Here is a 24,090-nt window from a genome sequence, read left to right as displayed (position 1 = left end):
CTGAACCTGCTGCAGGGACAGCTCAGACTGTAATCTGGCTCTATTCTGGCATGTACTTGCCTGCAACATCCACTGTTGCCAGAGCTAGGGCTTTTTCTTTTGTGTAAACACTCATTGTCCTTTTATGTATCCCCTAGACACAGAGTCAACCTAGTGTATCTTGAGGATTTAATCTGCATCTTGTACAGCTCATGGAAAGATTCTGATTCTCTTCCTTAGCCACTTTGCCCCTGGAGCTCTATTGTGGTTTTATTTCCTCTCTGCATCTGGGTTATCCACAAAAGTTTGCTCCTGAGGCTGCCTTGGAGGACTTGGGTCTGCCCCAGTGACGGCCAGATATGGAGGTGGCACAGCTGCTTGGATTATGGGGACCCTTGCAGCACCACGTACGCAGGGGACCCAGCAGCCACAGGCACAGAAAATATAGTTATACTAAAATATAGTTAAAATATAGTTACTAATAGCCTCTGGCAGGTCTGCCTCAGTGAGGACCAGGGATTGAGGGGGCATGGCTGCTTGGATTGTGGGGAACCTGCTGGCACCAGGTGTACAGGGAAACCTTAGGCCATGGGCACAAGAGATAAGATGCTATTAGAGTCTTTTTCTATCCTCTTGTAGCTGACATTCAAAAGGCTTCCCTGTCTGTTCCTTCTTTGCAGCTTGGCACAACAGGCACTCAAATGGCCCCCTGACTGGGGTCCTTCTCTATTGCTCAGCCTGTCAGGCATGCAGAGGGCCACCATCTCTGGAGTTTTTCCCTATTGGTCAGCTGCCCATCCTCAGTGTGTGGGGAAAGAGAGAGGCTACAGTAATGGTTCCACCCCTTGTGCATGACTCAGCAGTGTCACTGCCTCCATGGCTGCCTGGCTTTCTCCAAGGACAGTCCCTGCTGTGAGCTTCTCCCTCAGTCAACAGCAGTCCTTGCCCTGAGATTTCTCTCCAATCCCTATTCTCCAGTCTCTGGCTACCATGCATACCAGAGGACTCACGTTTCTGTATTAAGCACATAGGGCCAAAGTATGAAATGTCTGTGTGGTTCTCATTTCATTCAGACCATCATAGATCAGCTGCTTTATTCTCCAACAGCCTTAAATGCCTCTCCTCTGTCCCATACTATTGCTCTGATGTGGAAAGTTGCTTCAGTTCCTCCATACCCTAGGTACAGGTCCAGTCCCACTCACTCTCCTCCTTTTTTCCTTTTCCATCCTTCATCCTACCAAGTTTTGCATGTATCCATAAATTCCTTTCCACTGGTCAAGGACTCTTGCCAGCTCTTAGCTAGTGCTCTGTGAGATCCTCTTCATCTGAAGATGTATTCCTGATGCATCTGTGGAGAGAGAAGTACTCCATATCCACCTATTACTCCACCATCTTGTCATCTCTGAGACCTGTCTTAGTTTCTAAATTGAGGTATTTAATGTAATCAACTTCCCTGGTGGCTCAGAGGTTAAAGTGTCTGCCTGCAATGCGGGAGACCTGGGTTCAATCCCTGGGTCGGGAAGTTCCCCTGGAGAAGGAAATGGCAACCCACTCCAGTATTCTTGCCTGGAGAATCCCAAGGACAGAGGAGCCCAGTGGGCTTCACTTCATAGGGTCGCAAAGAGTCGGACACGACTGAGCGACTTCACTTCACTTCACTTCACTTCACTTCAATGTAATCTTCTGTAACCATTGCTTTAGCTACATCTTACAAATTGAAGCATGTTGTAGTTTTATTTTCATTCAACAGATATTTTTCTAATTTCCCTTGAAACTTCCTTTTTGACCCACGTATTGTTTAGAAGTGTTTTTTTCTTTTTCTTTTAAATTTATCTCTGCAGTTCTATTTCTTTCTGTTTCATGTACTTCCAAGTTCTGTAACATGAAGCATATACTTGTGAGCTTGTTCAGTCTGCTTGGTGAACTGATCCTTTTACATTATATAATTTCTCTCTCCTTCCATGGTTGTATTCCTAGTTCTAAACTCTGCCTTTTCTGATATTAATGTGGTTGTTCCAATTTCCTCTTGATTGTTGTTTGCATGGCATATCATTTTCTTGTCCTTCAACTTTTAAGTTATCTATATCCTTATGGTAAAAGTAGGTTTCTTGTTGACAGAATATAGGTGAGTCTTTTTTTTTTATCCAACCTGACAATTTCTTAATAAATCTGTCACAGCTATTTATTTTGATGTATTTATTGATACATCATTTGATGTATTGATAGAGTTGTATTTTATTCTACCATTATATTACTTAGTTTCAGTTTTTCTTTCTCTTTTGTGTTCCTCTTTCCCCCTTTTTGCCTTCTTTGGATTCTTTGAGTATTTTTCTCATATTCTAGTTTAATTGCCTATTAACTTTTGCCCATATCTTTTGTATTATTTCTTAGTGTTTGCTCTAGGCTTTATATTATACATACCTAAACTTTCACGGTATACTCAGTTATATTTTACCACTTCATTAAAAATGTAGCTTTGCAACCATACAGGTTCTTTTTATTCTCTGCCATTAAACTTTTCATTACAGTTGTCACATGGGTTAAATCCATATAAGTTGATTTCAGTAAACATGCATAAGAGAAAATAGAATTTTTTATTTACCTGTATATTCACTATTTTTCTTGCTCTTCCTTCATTCCTGATAATACTCTCTACTGGCCTTCAGACAAGCCTTTAATTATAATGAAACATAATATTTAAAAATCTGGTGCACTGGGATGACACTGAGAGATGGGATAGGGAGGGGGGTGGGAGGTAGGGTCAGGATGAGAAACACATGTACACCCATGGTTGATTCATGTGCATGTATGGCAAAACCACCACAATATTGTAAAGTAATTAGCCTTCAATTACAAATAAAAATAAATAAATATTAAAAAAACACAACTATCCTTCCAATAGATTTAATAAATTCTAGTTTATATCATTTTCTTTTAGCTGAAAGTCTTATTTTAGCATTTTTAAAGAGCAAGTCTACCAGCAACGGCTTCTCTGGATTTTCTTTTTTCTGATAATATCTTTGCTTATCCTTTATCCTGAAAGAGATTTTCCGTGTTACTTAAAATTTTGAATTAGTGGGTTATTTTTTTTCATCCCTTTAAGATGCTGCCCTATTATCTTCTGGTTTCCATGACTTTCAGTCAAAAATCAATGGTAATTTGAATAATTTTTCCCCTGATTGTAATGCATTGTTTTACTCTCGTTGTTTTCAAAAGTGTTTATTCTAGTCTGTTGTTTTAGTATTTTGATTATGATGTGCCTGGGCATTGTTGTCTTTCGATTTATTTTGATTAAAGTTCTGCAGAGCTCCTTGAATTTATAGTTTTATGTCCTTCATCAAATGTGGAAGTTTTTGGCCCTAATTTTTTAAAATATTTTTTCTACATTTATCTTTTTATCATCTTCTTTTTAGACTCCAATAGCATATATTTTAGAACCTTTGAGACTGTCTCATTGTTGCCTGAGATTTTATTTATCCTTTTTATAATTATTTTTCTCTCTGTCCTTCAGAATGGATGGTTTCCATTGATTTATCTTCAAGTATATTGACTCTTCTGTCATCTCAATTCTATCATTGATCACATTAAATGAATTGTTTGTTGTTTATTTTAGATATTTCATTTCTGTCCTACAATTTTCATTTGGATATATATATATATATATTAGTTTCTACTTCTATGAAAGAAATAGAAACTCTACCTTTTCATTTATGTCATGAAACTAGTATATAGTTGCATTAACTGCTTTAAATCTTTGATAATTCCAGTGCCTACCTCATCTCAGTATTGGGATCTCCCCTCTTATCCCCTAAATCTTTAGAATTGGAGATATTTTCTGAAGTCTTTTTAATGTCAGTTTTATGTGGTAGAGATTTTGGGTCTTATTTCAATTGTCTGAATAATGTTGATTTTTCATTTGTTTATTTAGCAGAAAGATATTGAATGTTAGTTTGTTAAAAAGAAAGAAAGAAAGAAAGAAAGAAAGAAAGAAAGAAAGAAAGAAAGAAAGAAATCACAATTTTGAACGGCTTTGTTAAGATGCTTTGGTCAATCCAGTACAGTATGCCTCAAGAGTTAGTTGAGGCTTAGGTTGTAGTTTGCAGAGGTACTTCTTTTTATTGTGCTTTACTTTATTTTGTTTCAGATACTGATTTTTTTTTAACATAAATTGATGGTTTGTGGCAACCCTGCCTCAAGCAAGTCCACTGGCATTATTTTTTTCAATATCATTTGCTCACTTTGTATCTCTATGTCACATTTTTTGTTTTGTAATATTTTAAACATTTTCATTATTATGATATTTTTAATGATGATCTGTGATCAGTGATCTCTTATGTTATTGGTGAATTTCAGTTGGTGCTTATTTCTATGAGCACAGAAGGAGGTTTTTGACTTGAGACTTTGACCTTTGAGACGGTGATGCTGACCAACTGGTACAGGCATCAGAGAGAAGGTGGTGTGAGTTGATTGCTTCTTTAAGTGTTGACAGAACAGCAAGCTGGTTTCAGCAGTGGCTCCTAGTACAAACTGTCTTTATCAGCATGAATATAGGCTAGGATAGTTCCTAAAGGAGGATATTGAGCAAATAAGTGGCATGATCTCATGTTTGATTTAGGATGATCACTGATTACTCTTTGGAGATCAGACTGAATGGTATTAGAGCCAAAAAAAAAAAAAACAGATTAATTATAAAACATTACAATAATTCAGGTGAATTAATATTTATACAAGGATAGTAGCAGTATATGTGGAGGATAGTGATCAGATTGTAGGTGTAATTTAAAGATAAAGACAACAAAATTTCCTAAAATGTGAGATATGAAATTTTAAAAATAATGGAGGAATCAATGGCAGTCCAATTTTTTGATCTAAGGAAATACAAACCTAAGTTTATGTTTTTTCAATTGAAATGGTAAAGAGTGTGGAAGAAGTAAGTTTGGTGTTAAAAGAAATTTCCAAGGGAGGGAGGGGCATATTGGCTTCTTTCACATTTAGATTAAGATATTAAGTAGGTTCTTAGATACACCAGGCTGGATTTTAGGCAATTTGCCTTGGCTTGGAATTTTTAGAGTATATAGATAGAATTTAAAGCCATGAAGATAGATGACATCACCTAGGGAGTAAGTGTAGATGGAGGAGAGAAAAGTTCTGAGAACTTGTTCCACGGACATTCCAACCTTTAGAGGTGGAAAAGCTGAGAAGAAGTCAACAAAGTAGACTGAGAAAGATCAGTATGATATAAGAGAAAAATTGAGTCAGTGGGAGACTGGAAGCCATGGGAACAATATCAAACATAAATCAAGAAAATGAGATCTGTCAAGTAAAATTAGATCTGAGAATTAACTATTTGATTTTAGTACCATGAAAGTTACTCATACTTTGGTAAGAAAATTTTCAGAGTAGTATTGAAAGTGAAAGTCTGGATCAAGTGGGTTCAAGACAGATGAGAGGAGAGAAATTAGACATAACTGATGTAGACAATTATTTTGAAGAGTTTGTTAAAAGAAAAGCAGATAAATTGCATGGGTTAAAGGAAAACATTTTCAAAGAAGAGAAATCTAGAGTGTATTTTGACAAAAGATTATGGTTTTATTAATATGCTGCTTTTTTCAGCTGTCGTATATATTTTTCTGTTGTTATCATTAAGTTATTAAATAATCAATAGATATCTATTGACCACAAAGTATAATGGAACTAACCAAAAAATTCTACTCCTAGTAAATAGAGCATAAATAATATTTATAGAGCTAGAAGAGCATTTCAACAGTTCTAGACTTCAGGCATTGCTGTAAGCAATTTGGAACATTAGTGTCCTGTCTTCAAAGGGTGATGCAAGTTAGAGAAAGAGAGCAATGTAAAATGAGTAAGAAGTGTATTCTCATCAGTTTTGTGAATATTGTATTAACAGTTTGGTCCACATTATTTTGAGATTATATATTTAGGACTGACATATACTCAAAATAATTAAAAATTTACAGCAAACTATATTGTGAAAGTACACAGAAAACTATTAGAAGGAATAATATAAAGGCTCAATTTTAATAATATCATGCATAATATCAATGCTTACATGTTGTTACATAAGTTATGTTATTTTAGGAAATTATTAACCATCATATGTCTATATTTATGAAGTTGAGAATGTTGAAATAATGAAAACAGTTTATTGCTTATCTTTAGTATAGTCTTTTAAAATAGTATTTTATCTTATAAGTTAAGGTGAAAATATTAGACAGAATAATGTAATTTTATTTGGAAGGGACTCTTTAGATGATATGGTCCAAGTTTATGTATTTATAAATGTATAAATTTAAATACAGTATATATAATGACTCACCCAAAGTAATAGAACTAATTTTAAAAAAGTTTGCTATCTGATGATTTTCAGTACTCTTGCCACTTTATTTTTCAGAATCATATTAGAGAAGAAAATTAAACATATTAAGAAAATGTCTTTTCTTCATTTCTTTCTCTTCACTACCTGACTTTTTCTTTTTCTTTTCTCCCTACTCCCTTTTAACTTTTTGCTTCTTCTTCTCCTTTAAGAAAGGAAGACTTACATGTTACTGAAAAGGTTAAAAGAGAAGAATTATCCTAGTATTTTCCCCTATAATTCTTTCCTTACACATACAGACACACACCTAAAGCTATTTGGAAGACATAAAGAACTCGATTGTTCTTAATTCTTTGTAGTTAAAAAAAAATAATCTCTACTCTTTCTGAGAAAAAACTAGCCCATCTATCCTGGGATAGAAAGAGCTAACAGTAACCCTAAAGATTTATTTCATGAACTTCAAATGAATCATGTTTCAAGGTTTCTCTTTTCTCTGGACTATTGACAAATATACCTAAAATTTACTGGTTTAAGTGTGCAGATACTCATAGTATTGAATTTCACTTTTCATAGTTATTTCTTTTGAAATTTGCAAATGATTTACTATCTCATATCCTCAGTTTGTTAATCTAGAAAATAAGGATAATTTTGTTTAGTTTATAATGCCATTGCTAGTTTTAAAAGTAATGCATGATGCAGTATAAGTACTCATGTGTTACTTTTTATTATTATCAATATAATTATCATAAACAGCTCTCCTCAAATAGGAAGTACCTTTCTGAAAACTCATGAACTCATTCATAGTCACTGTTTCAAAGAAGAGACATAGTAGAACCTGTGAACTATTATGGAGTTGGTCTACTTAAAATTCAATTAGTGACATCATAAATAAGTGGAGGCACAAAAAAATACATAAACTAAAGAAGTATTATCTTTGCTTTAAAAGTTTAGCATGTTTCTATATACCATCCTAAGAAATCCAATTCTTTTAGTAATTATAATCAAATAGAACTTGTTATTAGAGTGTTTGTTCTATTGAATGGGTTTGAGAGTGATCAGGAGAATTTTATTTGTGAGCTTCAGATGAGCAATTACTGATATCTTTGTAATTTCTTATACAAGTATACAAATGGTACAGCAACATATCTTGCAGTGCTTCCTTCCATGTTGTAATAAAACTCTTGCAGAACATGTGTGTGCACCATAAAGGAAAAGGCAATGATTTTTCTCTGGGAAATGATGGCCCTTATTAGCATGAACTGAATTGTGCATCTGTGTTCATAATGGGCTGAATAAAGTGGTGGTGGATTGCTTTGTACATATTCCTGTGCTTTCACTTCTGTTTGCCTCGCTGTTTGTTTTTTTCATCCAGCCCACCCAGGTGAGACTGACGTTTTCCCTTCTTGGCTTTATTATCTAGAGATAATGGAGGAAGGCAGGAGCATGTGTAAGCAAATGTATTGGTTGTCATAGGCTCCCTTTTCTGGTGTCCCTCTTGATTTTCTTTTCTACTTTTGATATTTTAAGTAAAGCCCTCTATAACATATCATGATACAGCCTCTCCCACCTACCCAAATAGAACAGGTGATTTAATGCTTCACACATCATGGCCTTTATTCATCTAAATTTATAAAAATGCCTTGTCTTTTTTTTTTTTTTAATGTTGCCAGCTCTCATATATTTACTTATTTATCTGTTCAGTGATCATGCTGGTACTGTTGTGCCATCTGAAAATTTAGCCTTTTAGCTTCTTTGATGGCATAATTAACATGAACTAAATAAATCCAGCTTGTGCCACAGCTGTCAAGGCACCTGGGTATTTATACTTTCACCCTCTCTTCTGAGGCGGGAGAGCTTTCATAGCACATACGGCAGGGTGAATCTGGAGCAGATGGGCTCATATAATCTGGTTTTTAATAAGGCAAAAGGGGATAAAACTGCATAAAGCCCAGTCACAAATCTATCAAAGGTACTGAATTGATTATATCCTGTGCCAGACAGTGCCTGTGTCCAGATGAATGCATTCTAGATGTCACAATGCTGAGCTTTTTGGTGCTGAATTTTAAAATAAAAAAGCTTAGCTTCTACAGAAAATAGCAGATAATTTTCTTCTTAGTAGCCTATGACTTGAACTAGGCTTTTGCATTTATTCAGAAGATAGCACAGAATGCTAAGTGGCTTTCCCTTTTCACCTATGTGACAACAATTACCTTGACCAATGGAAAATATAATAGTATCTGAAAATAAACTCCCAGGGACATAAGAAGCAAAATAAATCCTGAAAGTGATAACTGGAATATAAAAAAGAAACAGCTCAAGAAGTTTCTCAATCCCAGGAAGGCATAGAGACGCTCCTACAGAATCATCCTGCCCAGAAAGCACAGGTGGCAGCTAGCAGCCTGATGATGAAAGTCATAGATAACTCTGTTGTCTGTTAATATTATCTGCCATGCACACCTTCAGAAGTTAAATAGGCCATGGAAAGCCAATGTCAGGGAGTTAGTGAAAATTTAAAAGAATAATCCACACTTAGTTAAGAAAAAACTGAGATAGATTGAGTTTTAGATGCTTTTATATACAAGCCCTTGTTTGTAGTATTCTGTACCTCATGGGGGAAGAGAGATCAATGATTTTCAAAGAGCATGTAATGCTAGTCACAAAGTTGTGTCTGACTCTTTGCAATCCCATGAACTGTAGGAATGCCAGGCTCCTCTGTCCATGGGATTCTCCAGGAAAGAATATTGGAGTGGGTTGCCATTCCCTTTTCCAGAGGATCTTCCCCACACAGGGATCGAACCCAGGTCTCTTGCATTCTGGGCAGATTATTCACTGTTTGAGCTCTAGGGAAGACCTCAGAAAGCAGGAGTGAGTGATAATGCACCTATAGGGGACATAGATCATGATAATCGATGGGCTTTTTCAAATTACACTTCCTCACTACCCAGATTCTCTGAACATCCTAGAGGTGTGTGTGCCAGTCACGTTAGTCGTGTTCCACTTTTTGCAATCCTATGGACTATAGCCAGCCAGGCTCCTCTGTCCACGGGATTCTCCAAGCATGAATACTGAAATGGGTTGCTATTCCCTCCTTCAGGGGATCTTCCCAACCCAGGGATCAAACCCACCTCTCCTGTGGCTCCTGCATTGCAGGTGGATTCTTTACAACTGAGCCACTACATAAGGCTCCTAGAAGGACATAGCTTTGTGAGAGTGACTGCCTGGTGAGCTTCACTGACACATAATATGACACTCAAGTGTGTCAATGTAGAAGAAAAGTAAGTGATGGCTATTCTTCTTCCATAATAAAGTTTTCTTAAAAACGTGTATACCTGTGGCGGATTCATGTTGATATATGGCAAATCAAATACAATTAAAATAAATAAATTTATATTAAAAATAAAATAAATAAAAACTTCCAATACATTGTTAAGCAAGAGAAAGGATCTTTCAGTTTTAGCAATTTTTATCTGTACAGAGGCACGAATTATGGTTCACCAGATGGTCAACACCAAAATCAGATCGATTATATTCTTTGCAGCCAAAGATGGAGAATCTCTTTACAGTCAGCAAAAACAAGACTGGGAGCTGACTCTGGCTCAGATCATGAGCTCCTTATTGCCAAATTCAGACTTAATGGAAGAAAGTGGAGAAAACCACTAGACCAGTCAGGTATGACCTAATCAAATCCGTTATGATTATACAGTGGAAGTGAGAAATAGATTTAAGAGTCTAGATCTGTTAGAAAGAGTGCCTGATGAACTATGGACTGAGTTTCATGACATTGTACAGGAGACAGGGATCAAGACCATCCCCATGGAATATAAACGCAAAGAAAGCAAAATGGCTGTCTGGGGAGTCCTTACAATTAGCTGTAAAAAGAAGAAAAGTGAAAAGCAAAGGAAAAAAGGAAAGATATGAGCATCTGAATACAGAGTTCCAAAGAACACCAAGAAGAGATAAGAAATTCTTCCTCAGCAATCGATGCAAAGAAATAGAGGAAAACAGCAGAATGGAAAAGACTAGCGATCTCTTCAAGAAAATTAGAGATACCGAGGGAACATTTCATGCAAAGATGGGCTCAATAAAGGTAAGAAATGTTATGGAAATAAGAGAAGCAGAAGATATTAAGAAGAGGTGGCAAGAATACACAGAAGAACTGTATTAAAAAAAAAGCTTCATGACCAAGACAATCACGATGGTGTGACTACTCACCTAGAGCAAGACATCCTGGAATGTGAAGTCAACTGGGTCTAAGAAAGCATGACTATGAACAAAGCGAGTGGAGGTGATGGAATTTCAAGTGAGCTATTTCAAATCCTGAAAGATGATGCTGTGAAAGTGCACTCAATATGCCAGCAAACTTGGAAAATTCAGCAGTGGCCACAGGACTGGAAAAGGTCAGTTTTCATTCCAACCCCAAAGAAAGGCAATGCCAAATAATGCTCAAACTAACACACAATTGCACTCATCTCACATGCTAATAAAGTAATGCTCAAATTCTCCAAGCCAGGCTTCAGCGATATGTGAACCATGAACTTCCACAAGTTCAAGCTGGTTTTAGAAAAGTCAGAGGAACCAGAGGTCAAATTGGCAACATCCACTGGATCATCAAGAGAGTTCCATAAAAACATCTATTTCTGCTTTATTGACTATGCCAAAGCCTTTGACTGTGTGGATCACAATAAACTGTGGAAAATTCTGAAAGAGATGGGAATACCAGACCACTGACCTGCCTCTTGAGAATTCTGTATGCAGGTCAGGAACCAACAGTTAGAACTGGACATGGAACAACAGACTGGTTCCAAATAGGAAAAGGAGTACATCAGGGCTGTATATTGTCACCCTGCTAATTTAACTTATATGAGAAGTTACATCATTTGAAACGCTGGGCTGGATGAAGCACAAGCTGGAATCAAGATTGGTGGGAGAAATATCAATAACCTCAGATATGCAGATGACACTACCCTTATGGCAGAAAGTGAAGAGGAGCTAAAAAGCCTCTTGATGAAAGTGAAAGAGGAGAGTGAAAAAGTTGGCTTAAAGCTCAACATTCAGAAAACGAAGATCATGGCACCTGGTCCCATCTCTTCATGGGAAATAGAAGGGGAAACAATGGAAACAGTGTCAGACTTTCTCTTTTTGGGCTCCAAAATCACTGCACATGGTGACTGCAGCCATGAAATTAAAAGACGCTTACTCCTTGGAAGAAAAGTTTTGACCAACCTAGACAGCATATTCAAAAGCAGAGACATTACTTTGCCAACAACGGTCCGTCTAGTCAAGGCTATGGTTTTTCCTGTGGTCATGTATGGATTCGAGAGTTGGGCTGTGAGGAAAGCTGAGCATCGAATAATTGATGCTTTTGAACTGTGGTGTTGGAGAAGACTCTTGAGAGGCCCTTGAACTGCATGGAGATCCAACCAATCCATTCTGAAGGAGATCAGCCCTGGGTGTTCTTTGGAAGGAATGATGATAAAGCTGAAACTCCAATTCCTTTGACCACCTCATGCGAAGAGTTGACTCATTAGAAAAGACTCTGATGTTGGGAGGGCTTGAGGACAGGAGTAAAAGGGGATGACAGAGGATGAGATGGCTGGATGGCATTACCCACTCAATGGATGTGATTTTGAGTGAACTCCTGGAGATGGTGATGGACAGGAAGGCCTGGTGTGCTGCGATTCATGGGGTCACAAAGAGTCGGACAAGACTGAGCGACTGAAATGAACTGAACTGAACTGAGAATATGAGACTTATCATCTGCCTTAATGTCTTCAGAGAATAGTTATCATTGATTTCTTTCCAGGGTTAAAATTCATAGACTTGAGCTCAGTGTACTGTGACCATATTTAGAATTTTATCCATTGTGAAAATATTCTCTACGTGACATATTACCACATATTAGGGCTTCTTGTGGAAGTTCACAATTTGTGACATTTCATCTTAAAATGCATACTTTTCCATTTTGAGCTTCTGTGTTATATTTTTTATTTTAGGTTGGAAATAAGGCTAAATAGGATTCAGAACAAAAATATTAAATGTGAAAAATAGCTGCTAAGAATTAATTTCCCATGGCAATCGATTGCATGTTTAATCAGTAGTTTGGTACAGTTGTTTGACTAAACTTTTTATTTCCAGTATCAATTAAGGAGTTTGTCCATTTTACTTTAGAGTGTTCATTTTTTGTGATAATAATTTCAGCCTTTTTTAACTAATTATGTCTAAGGAGGGGCTTTCCTGGTGGATCAGAGTAAAGAATCTGCCTGAAATGCAGAAGACCTGAGTTTGATCCCTAGGTTGGCAAGATGCCCTGGAGAAGGGAATGGCTACCCACGACAGTATTCTTGCCTAGATAATCTCCATGGAAAGAGGAGCCTGGAAGGCTACAGTCTATGCGATTACAAAGAGTCAGGCAAGACCAAGTGACTTTTATTTTATTTATTTTTTATTATTTGTCCAAGGAAGAGGTAACCTGCTCATAGACTAGCTTAATTTCTTGGAGTGTGGTCCTCTCAGTGGCTGTTTTGTCTTGGCTATGTGGTTGAATTTCCAACACATCTGCTCTAAAAACAATTTGCAACCTCCATTGCCATCAATCTTAAATCCATATTCATTAATTAAGTTAGAAAATATATCTAAAAATCAGAGGAAAGAAATTGTGTTACTTTTGTTGTGGAAGACTGGTTTAAAATATTTGTTAGAAACAGTCTGAAAGTACAACCTATTGTAATTGTAGTTTGTCATATGTTGTTAATTGTCATTAGTAAAAGGCAGCACTATACATAGTACATAAAATAAAATGTCAGGTTTACAACTCTGCTTGCATCCATCTGTAATGCAAGATAGGATGTGTTTTATAGTACTGACTATTAAGATAATATATCTTTGTATTCTCAAAACCTCAACTTTTAAATTTTTTCAATGATAAATTAATGCTTAGGAATTAAAAGCTATAGTGAATTCCCCCTGCTGGGCATACACACCAAGGAAAGCAGAATTGAAAGAGACACGTGTACCCCAATGTTCATCACAACACAGTTTATAATAGCCAGGACATGGAAGCAACCTAGTTGTCCATCAGCAGACGAATGGATAAGAAAGCTGTGGTACATATAAACAATGGAGTATTATTCAGCCATTAAAAAGAATACATTAAAAAATACATTTGAATCAGTTCTAATGAGGTGGATGAAACTGGAGCTGATTATTCAGAGTGAAGTAAGCCAGAAAGAAAAACATCAATGCAGTATACTAATGCATATATATGGAATTTAGAAAGATGGTAATGATAACCCTGTATGCAAGACAGCAAAAGAGACACAGATGTATAGAACAGTATTTTGGACTCTGTGGGAGAGGGAGAGGGTGGGACGATTTGGGCGAATAGCATTGAAACATGTAGAATACCATATAAGAAACGAATCGCCAGTCTAGGTTTGATGCAGGATACAGGATGCTTGGGGCTGGTGCACTGGGATGACCCAGAGAGATGGTATGGGGAGGGAGGTGGGGGGCAGGGGTTCAGGATTGGGAGCACGTGTACACCCGTGGTGGATTCATGTTGATGTGTGGCAAAACCAATACAATATTGTAAAGTAATTAGCCTCTAATTTAAAAAAAATAAAAAATAAAATAAAGTGACTTCCATTGTCCTTAGACTTCTACTAATTTTACAGAATATAGATTAACCTGCAGAAGATGCTCTTTTATTTTTCAAAGATAAAGATGCAAAATATCTGGTATCATCGTATATTATATAAGAATACTGGGTTTTTTTTTTTGGAAATAAAATGAAAAGTATAGGATTTTTAATACTCCACCTGAGTAACTGAAAACTGACTTTTCCCCATTTTTTCATTCATACCTATACTTCTAAGTCTCCACACTTGTGAAGAAAATGCTTTGTTGATGTTTTGTGTGATAGAAATAGTGCATTTCTAAAATTTGTTTGTACACAGGTACTTTCCACCAAAGACATCTAACCTTTAGATAATTGTATTTTAAAGGGACATTTTTGCCCCTAGATGACAATACCATCATTGAATTAGCACTATGATAAAAGGGAAACATTTAGGATTTGGCAGAATTTCATCAAATGAAAGACTTACAAGAGAACTCATTCTCCATTTTTGGCAAGCTTACTGACACCTTTAAAAGGTAAGGGGGAAAACCAAGTTACAAATAACCAAAATATTTGTAAACCCACAGAACTTAAAAACATATATTTTAGGAGGTGAGGGATAATAAGCAGGAAGCATTATTATCAAGCTATTATTATCTATCATGTGTGCTGTATTTATTAATTCAAGCCTCAGCAGTCTTAATCACATTATCTTGAAGTTGTGTGAGAATAAATCCTGTCTGCCTGTATCTGTTTCAGCCTGAAAATCACCAACTTACAACATAGATTCAGGCTGGTCACTTGGGAAGTTGCATGTTGCTTATGAGTTAATTATCTCACTCTGTATCACCTTTATAGAAATTAATTAGGTTATGTTTAGGAATCCATCTGTTTTCACTCTTCTGCAAATTATATAAGGTTAGAATCCTAAATAATTAAAAAAATGTTTTTCCTTTAAAGAAACACTATAAAGGAAATACTACTTCTAACTCTTCAATTAAATTGCATTACCTTAGTAATTAATTAGATTCATTTTACATATTTTAATATAAATTAAAAATGTTCTGAAAAATTTTATTAACATTTGATTGGCCCAGAAATGCACCACTTAACAAATATGAATAAAAACATGAATAATCACATAATCATTTTGGTAAAATTCCATATTTTTTATACAAGTGTTGGTAAAATTTTGTAGTGAATCTCTTGGGTGAGTATCTACCCAGAAAATCAATAAATTCGAAAGGTAAATATAAGTTTGGAAAGTCAAATACTGATAAAGAAGGATAAATCACCTTACTTAAATACATAACTGACTTTAAAAAGTAGAGATATAAATATGGATATAAATATTTTGTTGATTGACCATGTGTGCCATCCATTTCCTCTTTAAACTTAACATCTGGTCATTAATTAACTTCACTGGCTTTGCTAATTACATCATTTGCTCTGACAATGTGCTATTATTGCCTTTGAGGCTTTTAAAGAAGCAGAAGAGATTTCTCACATGGAATGGTCCACAGTTTTAAATGGAAAGAGAAATCTGGCAACAGGTGCACAACTTTTTTTAGGTAGTATGTAATACAGATAATTTGGTACACATGCAATATTCCTATAAGAAACCTAGAATTAGTCTGAAAGAACTCAAAGGTTGAAAATGATGCTGGCATGAGCCTTTTAAAATACAGCTTGCAGAAAGATGGATGGAAAGGTAAATAAAATTATAGGTAATAGGTTGATACCAAGGGAATATTTAATACAAAGATGGGCACAATAACGGACAGAAATGGAGCAAACTTAACAGAAACAGAAGATATTAAGAAGAGGTGGCAAGAATACACACAATAACTATACAAAAAATGTCTTCATGACCCAAATAACCACGATGGTGTGATCACCTACCTAGAGCCAGACATCCTGGAATGCAAAGTGAAGTGGGCCTTAGTAAGCATCACTAAGAACAAAGCTAGTGAAGATAATAGAATTCCAGTTGAGCTATTTCAAATCCTAAAAGATGATGCTATTGAAGTGATGCACTCAATATGCTAGCAAATTTGGAAAACTCAGCAATGGTCACAGGACTGGAAAAGGCCAGTTTTCATTCTAATCTCAAAGAAAGGCAATGACAAAGAATGTTCAAACTACTGCACAATTGCATTCATCTCACACACTAGCAAAGTAACGTTCAATATTCTCCAAGCCAGGCTTCAATAGTACCTGAATTGTGAACTTCCAGATGGTCAAATTGGATTTAGAAAAGGCAGAGGAACTAAAGATCAAATTGCCAACATACATTGGATCATTGAAAAAGCAAGAGATTTCCAGAAAAATATCTACTTCTGCTTGACTGACTTCATCAAAGCCTTTGACTGTGTGGATCACAACAAACTGTGGAAAATTCGTGAAGAGATGGGAATACCTGACTACCTGAACCGTCTCCTGAGAAATTTGTATGAAGGTCAAGAAGGAACAGTTAGAACTGGACATGGAACAACAGACTGGTTCCTAATCAGGAAAGGAGTATATCAAGACTGTATATTGTCACTCTGCTTTTTTAACTTATATGCAGAGTACATCATGTGAAATGCCAGGCTGGATGAAGCACAAGCTGGAATCAAGATTGCTAGGAGAAACATCAATAACCTCAGATATGCAGATGACACCACCCTTATGGCAGAACGTGAAGAAGAAATAAAGAGCCTCTTATTGAAAGTGAAAGAGGAGGGCCAAAAAATCTTAAAACTCAACATTCAGAAAACTAAGATCATGGCATCTGGTCACATCACTTAATGCCAAATAGATGGGGAAACAATGGAAACAGTGACTGCAGATGGTGACTGCAGGCATGATATTAAAAGATGCTTGCTCCTTGGAAGAAAACTTATGAGCAATCTTGACATCATATTAAAAAGCAGAGACATTACTTTGCCAACAAAGTCCATCTAATCAAATGTATTCAAGCTATACTACAAGGCTACAGTCATCAAAACGGTATGGTACTGGCACAAAGACAGAAACATAGATCAATAGAACAAAATAGAAAGCCCATACACCTATGGACACCTTATCTTTGACAAAGGAGGCACAAATATACAATGGAGAAAAGACAAGCTCTTTAACAAGTGGTGCTGGTAATACTGGTCAACTACTTGTAAAAGAATGAAACTATAACACTTTCTAATACCATACACAAATATCATACACAAATACCATACACAAATATACCATGCACAAATATAAACTCTAAATGGATTAAAGATCTAAATGTAAGACCAGAAAATTAAAAAAAAAAAAAAACTCCTAAGGAAAATATAGGCAAAACACTCTGACATAAATCAAAGCAGTATCCTCTATGACCCACCTGCCAGAGTAGTGGAAATAAAAGCAAAAATAAACAAATGGGGCCTAATGAAACTTAAAAGCTTTTGCACAATGAAGGAAAGTATAAGCAAGGTGAAAAGACAGCCTTCAGAATGGCAGAAAATAGTAACAAAGGAAGCAACTGACAAATAATTAATCTCAAAAACATACAAGCAGCTCATGCAGCTCAATTTCAGAAAAATAAATGACACAATCAGAAAGTGGGCCAAAGACCTAAACAGACATTTCTCCACAGAAGACATACAGATGGGTAACAAACACATGAAAAGATGCTCACTATCTGTCATTATCAGAGAAATGCAAATCAAAACCACAATGAGGTACCATCTCATGCCAATCAGAATGGCTGCAATCAAAAAGTCTACAAACAATAAATGCTGGAGAGGGTGTGGAGAAAAGGGAACCCTCTTACTCTGTTGGTAGGAATGCAAACTAATAAAGCCACTATGGAGAAGAGTGTGGAGATTCCTTAAAAAACTGGAAATAAAACTGCCTTATGACCCAGCAATCCCACTGCTGGGCATACACACTGAGGAAACTAGAATTGAAACAGACATGAGTACCCCAATGTTCACTGCAGCACTGTTCATAATAGCCAGGACATGGAAGCAACATAGATGTCCATCAGCAGATGAATGGATAAGAAAGCAGTGGTACAGATACACAATGGAATATTACTCAGCCATTAAAAAGAATGCATTTGTATCAGTTCTAATGAGGTGGATGAAACTGGAGCCTATTATACAGAATGAAGTAAGTCAGAAAGAAAACACCAATACAGTATATTAATGCATATATATGCAATTTAGGAAGATGATAATGATGACCCTATATGCAAGACAGCAAGAGAGACACAGATGTAAAGAACAGATTGTTGACTCTGTGGGAGAAGGCGAGGGTGGGATGATTTGAGAGAATAGCATTGAAAGATGTATATTATCATATGTGAAATAGATTGCCAGTCTAGGATTGATGCATGAGGCAGGGTGCTCAGGGCTGGTGCACTGGGATGACCCTGAGAGATGGGATGGAGAGGGAGGTGGGAGAAGGGTTCAGGATGGGGAACACATGTACACTCATGGCTGATTCATGTGAATGTATGGCAAATACCACCACAACAATATAAAGTAATTAGCCTCCAATTAAAATAAATACATAAAAAAAAGGAAAAAAAAAGTCATGGTGTTTCCAGTAGTCATGTATAGATGTGAGAGTTGGACGATAAAGAAAGCTGAGCACTGAAGAATTGATACTTTTGAACTGTGGTGTTAGAGAAGACTCTTGAGGGTCTTTTGACTGTGAGGAGATCCAACCAGTCCATCCTAAAGGAACTCAGTCCTGAATATTCATTGAAAGGACTGAAGCTGAAGCTGAAATTCCAATATTTGGCCATCTAATGTGAAGAACTGACTCATTTGAAAAGACTCTGCTGCTGGAAAGATTGAAGGCCAGAGGATAAGGGGATGATAGAGGATGAAATGGTTGGATGGCATCATTGATTGATGGACATGAGTTTGAGTAAGCTCCGAGAGTTGATGATGGACAGGGAAGCCTGGCCTACAGCAGTCCATGGGGTCACAAAGAGTCAGACATGACTGAGTGACTGAACTGAACAGGTTGAACGGGAATATGATTAGGAGTACTGGAAACAATAAGGGAAGCATTGATGATTAATGGGAGATGAGATTGAACAGAAAGTTGAGTTCCACCTAAAATGCATGGTTTGAACATAATCTGATAGGTAGTAAGATAGACATAAGCAAACAGTGATATTTTAAAATCTATAATAATTTAGTCTATAAGGAAATTTAGACATCATATATTATTTCTCATTATTCAAACAACTTATTTCACATAGCATCCTTTCCACTAGTCAATTCATAACCTGAAGGATTCTTTACATTGTGTTAAAAATTGTATGTGTACATCCTTTAGGAAACATGACACATATAATAATAATAATAATAAGCTACCTGTGTGCTGTTGAGTTTACTCAATGCAATATTTTATCATATTTAATTTAAAAAAGTAATTTATGGATCAAACGTTCATTGAGGGAAATCTGATGTACTTCAGCATATATGCCATGATGTGGAAAGTAGAAATATGTGGAACTTTTTAATTTTGTATTTTTTGTTAACAAAACACACAGGAGAAACCTGGTCTTTCAATGAATATCAGAATGTGCATAAATATATAACTCAGATTCGATTTGGACTAATTAGGTGTCATTGTGGATTAATGGCATTTACACAATTAATCTGAGGTTATATACTGTCATAAAAATGAAAAAGGAAAGAAGAGTGTCTCTAGGATCACATCTCTGAAGTTAGTAATAGCACTGAGTGGGCTGCAATAATAAAAATAATTTAGCTCTTGTGTTCTCCTAGCAATCACCTTGGATTGTGACACTTTATAGCATATTGAAATGAGAACAGAACTTAAAAGGACAATATGTGACTTAAATCTGGAAGAATATAGACAGACTACAACTGAATCAGAGCCACAGGATCTTCCTCCACATGATATTTTAAAAATGCAGCTTTTTAAAAAATAAATTTATTTTAATTGGAGGTTAATTGCTTTACAATATTGTATTGGTTTTGCCATACATCAACATGTATCTGCCACAGGTATACACATGTTCCCCATCCTGTACACCCCTCCCTCCTCCCTCCCTGTACCATCCCTCTGGGTTGTCCCAGTGCACCAGCCCCAAGCATCCAGTATCATCCATAGAACCTGGGCTGGTGACTCGTTTCATATATGATATTATACATGTTTCAATGTCATTCTCCCAAATCATCCCACCCTCTCCCTCTCCCACAGAGTCCTTTTTGATTGACTGTTGATCAAATCACCTAGTGCTAAAAACATTATCATTTAGAAGGATATATTAATATTCACAAGAGGATGTGTTTAAGGATGAAAAGCTTGCTAAAAGAGTCTTCTATCTACATTTAAAGACACATGCCACTTAAGTAATCATTGCTGGAAACATTTTAAACAGACATTTTGCAAACTTCTTGAAAGTGTAAGTTTAGGTGTGTAAAAATATATCAGCATAAAAATTTCATATTTCTCTTCCCTTTCCTTCTACCCTTTCTTATTCCTTCTTTGCATATACTTATGCATTCAGTTCAGTTCAGTTCTGTCGCTCAGTCGTGTCTGTCTCTTTGTGATCCCATGGACTGTGGCATGCCAGGTTTCTGTGTCCATCACCAACTCCCAGAGCTTGCTCAAACTCATGTACATTGAGTCGGTGATGCTATAAAACCTTCTCACCCTTTGAGCCCCTTCTTCTGCCTTCAGCTTTTCCCAGCATCACAGTCTTTTTCAGTAAGTCAGTTCTTCACATCAGGTGGCCAAAGTATTGGAGTTTCAGCTTCAGTATCAGTCCTTCCAATGAATATTCAGGACTGATTTCTTTAGAATTAACTAGTTGGATCTCCTTGCAGTCCAAGGGACTCTCAAGAGACTTCTCCAACACCACAGTTCAAGAGCATCAATTCTTCAGGACTCAGCTTTCTTTATAGTCCAACTCTTATTTCTATACACGACTACTGGAAAAACCATAGCTTTGACTAGACAGACATTTGTTGGCAAAGTAACATCTCTGCTTTTTTAATATGATAAGTTGGTAATAGCTTTTCTTAAAGGGAGCAAGCATCTTTTAATTTCATGGTTGCATTCACATCTGCAGTGATTCTGGAACTCCCCAAATTAAAATCTCTGATTATTTCCACATCTATTTGCCATGAAGTGATAGGTCCAGATGTCATGCTCTTAGTTTTCTGAATGTGGAGTTGTAAGCCAACATTTTCACTCTTCTCTTTCACTTTCAATAAGAGGCTCTTCATTTCTTCTTTACTTTCTGCCATAAGGGTGGTGTCATCTGCATATCTGAGGTTATTGATATTTCTCCCATAAATTTTGATTCCAGCTTGTGCCTCGTCCAGTCCAGCATTTCACATGATGTACTCTGCATATAAGTTAAATTAGCAGGATGGCAATATACAGCCTTGAGGTACCCCTTTCCCGATTTGGAACCTTTCTGTTGTTCCAAGTTCAGTTCTAACTGTTGTTTCTTGACCTGCATACAGATTTCTCAGGAGGAAGGTAAGGTGGTCTGGTATTTCCATCTCGTGAAGAATTTTCCAGTTTGTTGTAATCCATAAGGTCAAAGGTTTAAACATAGTCAATAAAGCAGAAGTAGATGTTTTTCTGGAACTCTTGCTTTTTTGATGATCCAAAAGATGTTGGCAATTTGATACCTGGTTCCTCTGTCTTTTCTATATCCAGCTTGAACATGTGGAAGTTCTTGGTGCATGTACTGTTGAAGTCTGGCTTGGAGAATATTTAGCATTACTTTGCTAGCACGAGAGATGAGTGCAGTTATGTGGTAGTTTGAACATTCTTTGACATTGCCTTTCTTTGGTATTGGAATGAAAACTGAACTTTTGCAGTCATGTGGGCACTGCTGAGTTTTCCAAATTTACTGGCATATTGAGTGCAGCACTTTCACAGTATCATAATTTAAGAGCTGAAATAGTTCAGCTGGATTCCATGATCTCCATTAGCTTTGTTCATAGTGATGCTTCCTAAGGCCCACCTGACTTTGGACTCCAAGATGCCTGGCTCTAGTTCAGTGATCGCATCATCATGGTTATCTGGGTCATTGATATCTTTTTTTTTTTTTTGATATTGTTCTTCTGTGTATTCTTGCCATTTCTTTTTAATATCTTCTATTTCTGTTAGGTCCATACAATTTCTGTCCTGCCTGGTAGGCTACAGTCCACGGGGTGGCAGAGTCGGACACGACTGAGCGACTTCACCTTTCACCTTTCACTGTGCCCATCTTTGCATGAAATATTACCTTGGTATCTCTGATTTTCTTGAAGAGATCTCCAGTTTTTCCCATTGTATTGTTTTCCTCTATTGCTTTGCATTGACACTGAGGAAGGTTTCTTTTTATCTCTCCTTGCTATTCATTTGAACTCTGCATTCAAATGGGTATAACTTTCCTTTTATCCTTTGTCTTTAGCTTCTCTTCTTTGCTCAGCTATTTATAGAGCTCCTCAGACAACCATTTTGCCTTTTTGCATTTCTTTTACTGGGGGATGATCTTGATCACTTCCTCATTTATGATGTCATGAACCTCCATCCATAGTTCTTCAGGCACTCTATCAGATCTAATCCACTGAATCTATTTGTAACTTCCACTATAAAATCATAAGTGATTTGATTTAGGATACACCTGGATGGTCTAGTGATTTCTCTCCTTTCATCAATTTAAGTCTTAATTTGGCAATAAGCAGTTCATGATCTGAGCCACAGTCCCCTCCCAGTCTTGTTTTTGCTGACTGTATAGAGCTTCTCCATATTTGGCTGCAAAGAATATAATCAATCTGATTTCAGTATTGGCCATATGGTGATGCCCATGTGTAGAGTCTTCTCTTGTGTTGTTGGAAAAGGGTGTTTGCTATGACCAGTGTATTTTCTTGGCAAAACTCTATTAGTCTTTGCCCTGTTTCATTCCGCATTCCAAGGCCAAATTTGCCTGTTACTCCAGGTATCTCTTGATTTCCTATTTTTGCATTTCAGTCCTCTATGACTAGTGGGGGTGATGGAATCCAGTTAATAGAGGTGATGGAAGTCCAGTTGAGCTATTTCAAATCCTGAAAGATGATACTGTGAAAGTGCTGCATTCAATATGCCAGCAAATTTGGAAAACTCAGCAGTGGCCACAGGACCGGAAAATGTCAGTTTTCATTCCAGTCCCAAAGAAAGGCAATGCCAAAGAATGCTCAAACTACCACACAATTGCACTCATCTCACATGCTAGCAAAGAAATGCTCAAAATTCTCCAAGCCAGAGTTCAGCAATACGTGAACTGTGAACTCCCAGATGTTCAAGCTGGTTTTAGAGAAGGTGGAGGAAACAAACATCAAATTGCCAACATCCGCTGGATCATAGAAAAATCACGAGAATTCCAGAAAAAAAAATCTATTCCTGCCTTATTGACTATGCCAAAGCCTTTCACTGTGTGGATCAAAAAAAAAAAAAAAACTGGAAAAATCTGAAAGAATTGGGGATACCTGACCACCTGACCTGCCTCTTGAGAAGTCTGTATGCAGGTCAGGAAGAAACAGTTAGAACTGGACATGGAACAACAGACTGGTTCCAATCCAGGAAAAGAGTACGTCAAAGCTGTATATTGTCACCCTGATTATTTAACTTATATGCAGAGTACATCATGAGAAACGCTGGGCTGGATGAGGCACAGGCTGGAATCAAGATTGCCGGGAGAAATATCAGTAAATCAGATATGCAGATGACACCACCCTTATGGCAGAAAGTGAATAAGAACTACAGAGGCTCTTGATGAAAGTGAAAGAGGAGAGTGAAAAAGTTAGCTTAAAGCTCAACATTCAGAAAACTAAGATAATGTCATCTGGTCCCATCACTTCATGGCAAATAGATGGGGAAACACGGGCAGACTTTATTTTGGGGGCTCCAAAATCACTGCAGATTGACTGCAGCCATGAAATTAAAAGATGCTTACTCCTTGGAAGGAAAGTTATGAGCAACCTAAACAGCATATTAAAAAGCAGAGGCATTATCTTTCCAACAAAGGTCCGTCTAGTCAAGGGTATGGTTTTTCCAGTAGTCATGTATGGATGTGAGAGTTGGACTATAAAGAAAGCTGAGCACCAAAGAATTGATCCTTTTGAACTGTGATGTTGGAGAAGTCTCTTGAGAGTCCCTTGAACTGCAA

The 24,090-nt window shown here is 36.7% G+C and overlaps 1 protein-coding gene across 1 annotated transcript in view; it reads left to right on the top strand.

Moving 5' to 3' along the window:
• The window catches only part of LOC108634446 (protocadherin-11 X-linked), a gene marked incomplete at its 5' end in the record, with an annotated part of 732,405 nt that overhangs the window by 601,913 nt on the left and 106,402 nt on the right, over positions 1–24,090 (top strand). The window lies entirely within an intron of this gene.

Source organism: Capra hircus, assembly GCF_001704415.2.
Source record: "Capra hircus breed San Clemente chromosome X unlocalized genomic scaffold, ASM170441v1, whole genome shotgun sequence".
Lineage (NCBI taxonomy): Eukaryota > Metazoa > Chordata > Mammalia > Artiodactyla > Bovidae > Capra > Capra hircus.
Note: the sequence above shows the minus strand (reverse complement) of the source record. Positions and strands in the feature narration are given on the sequence as shown.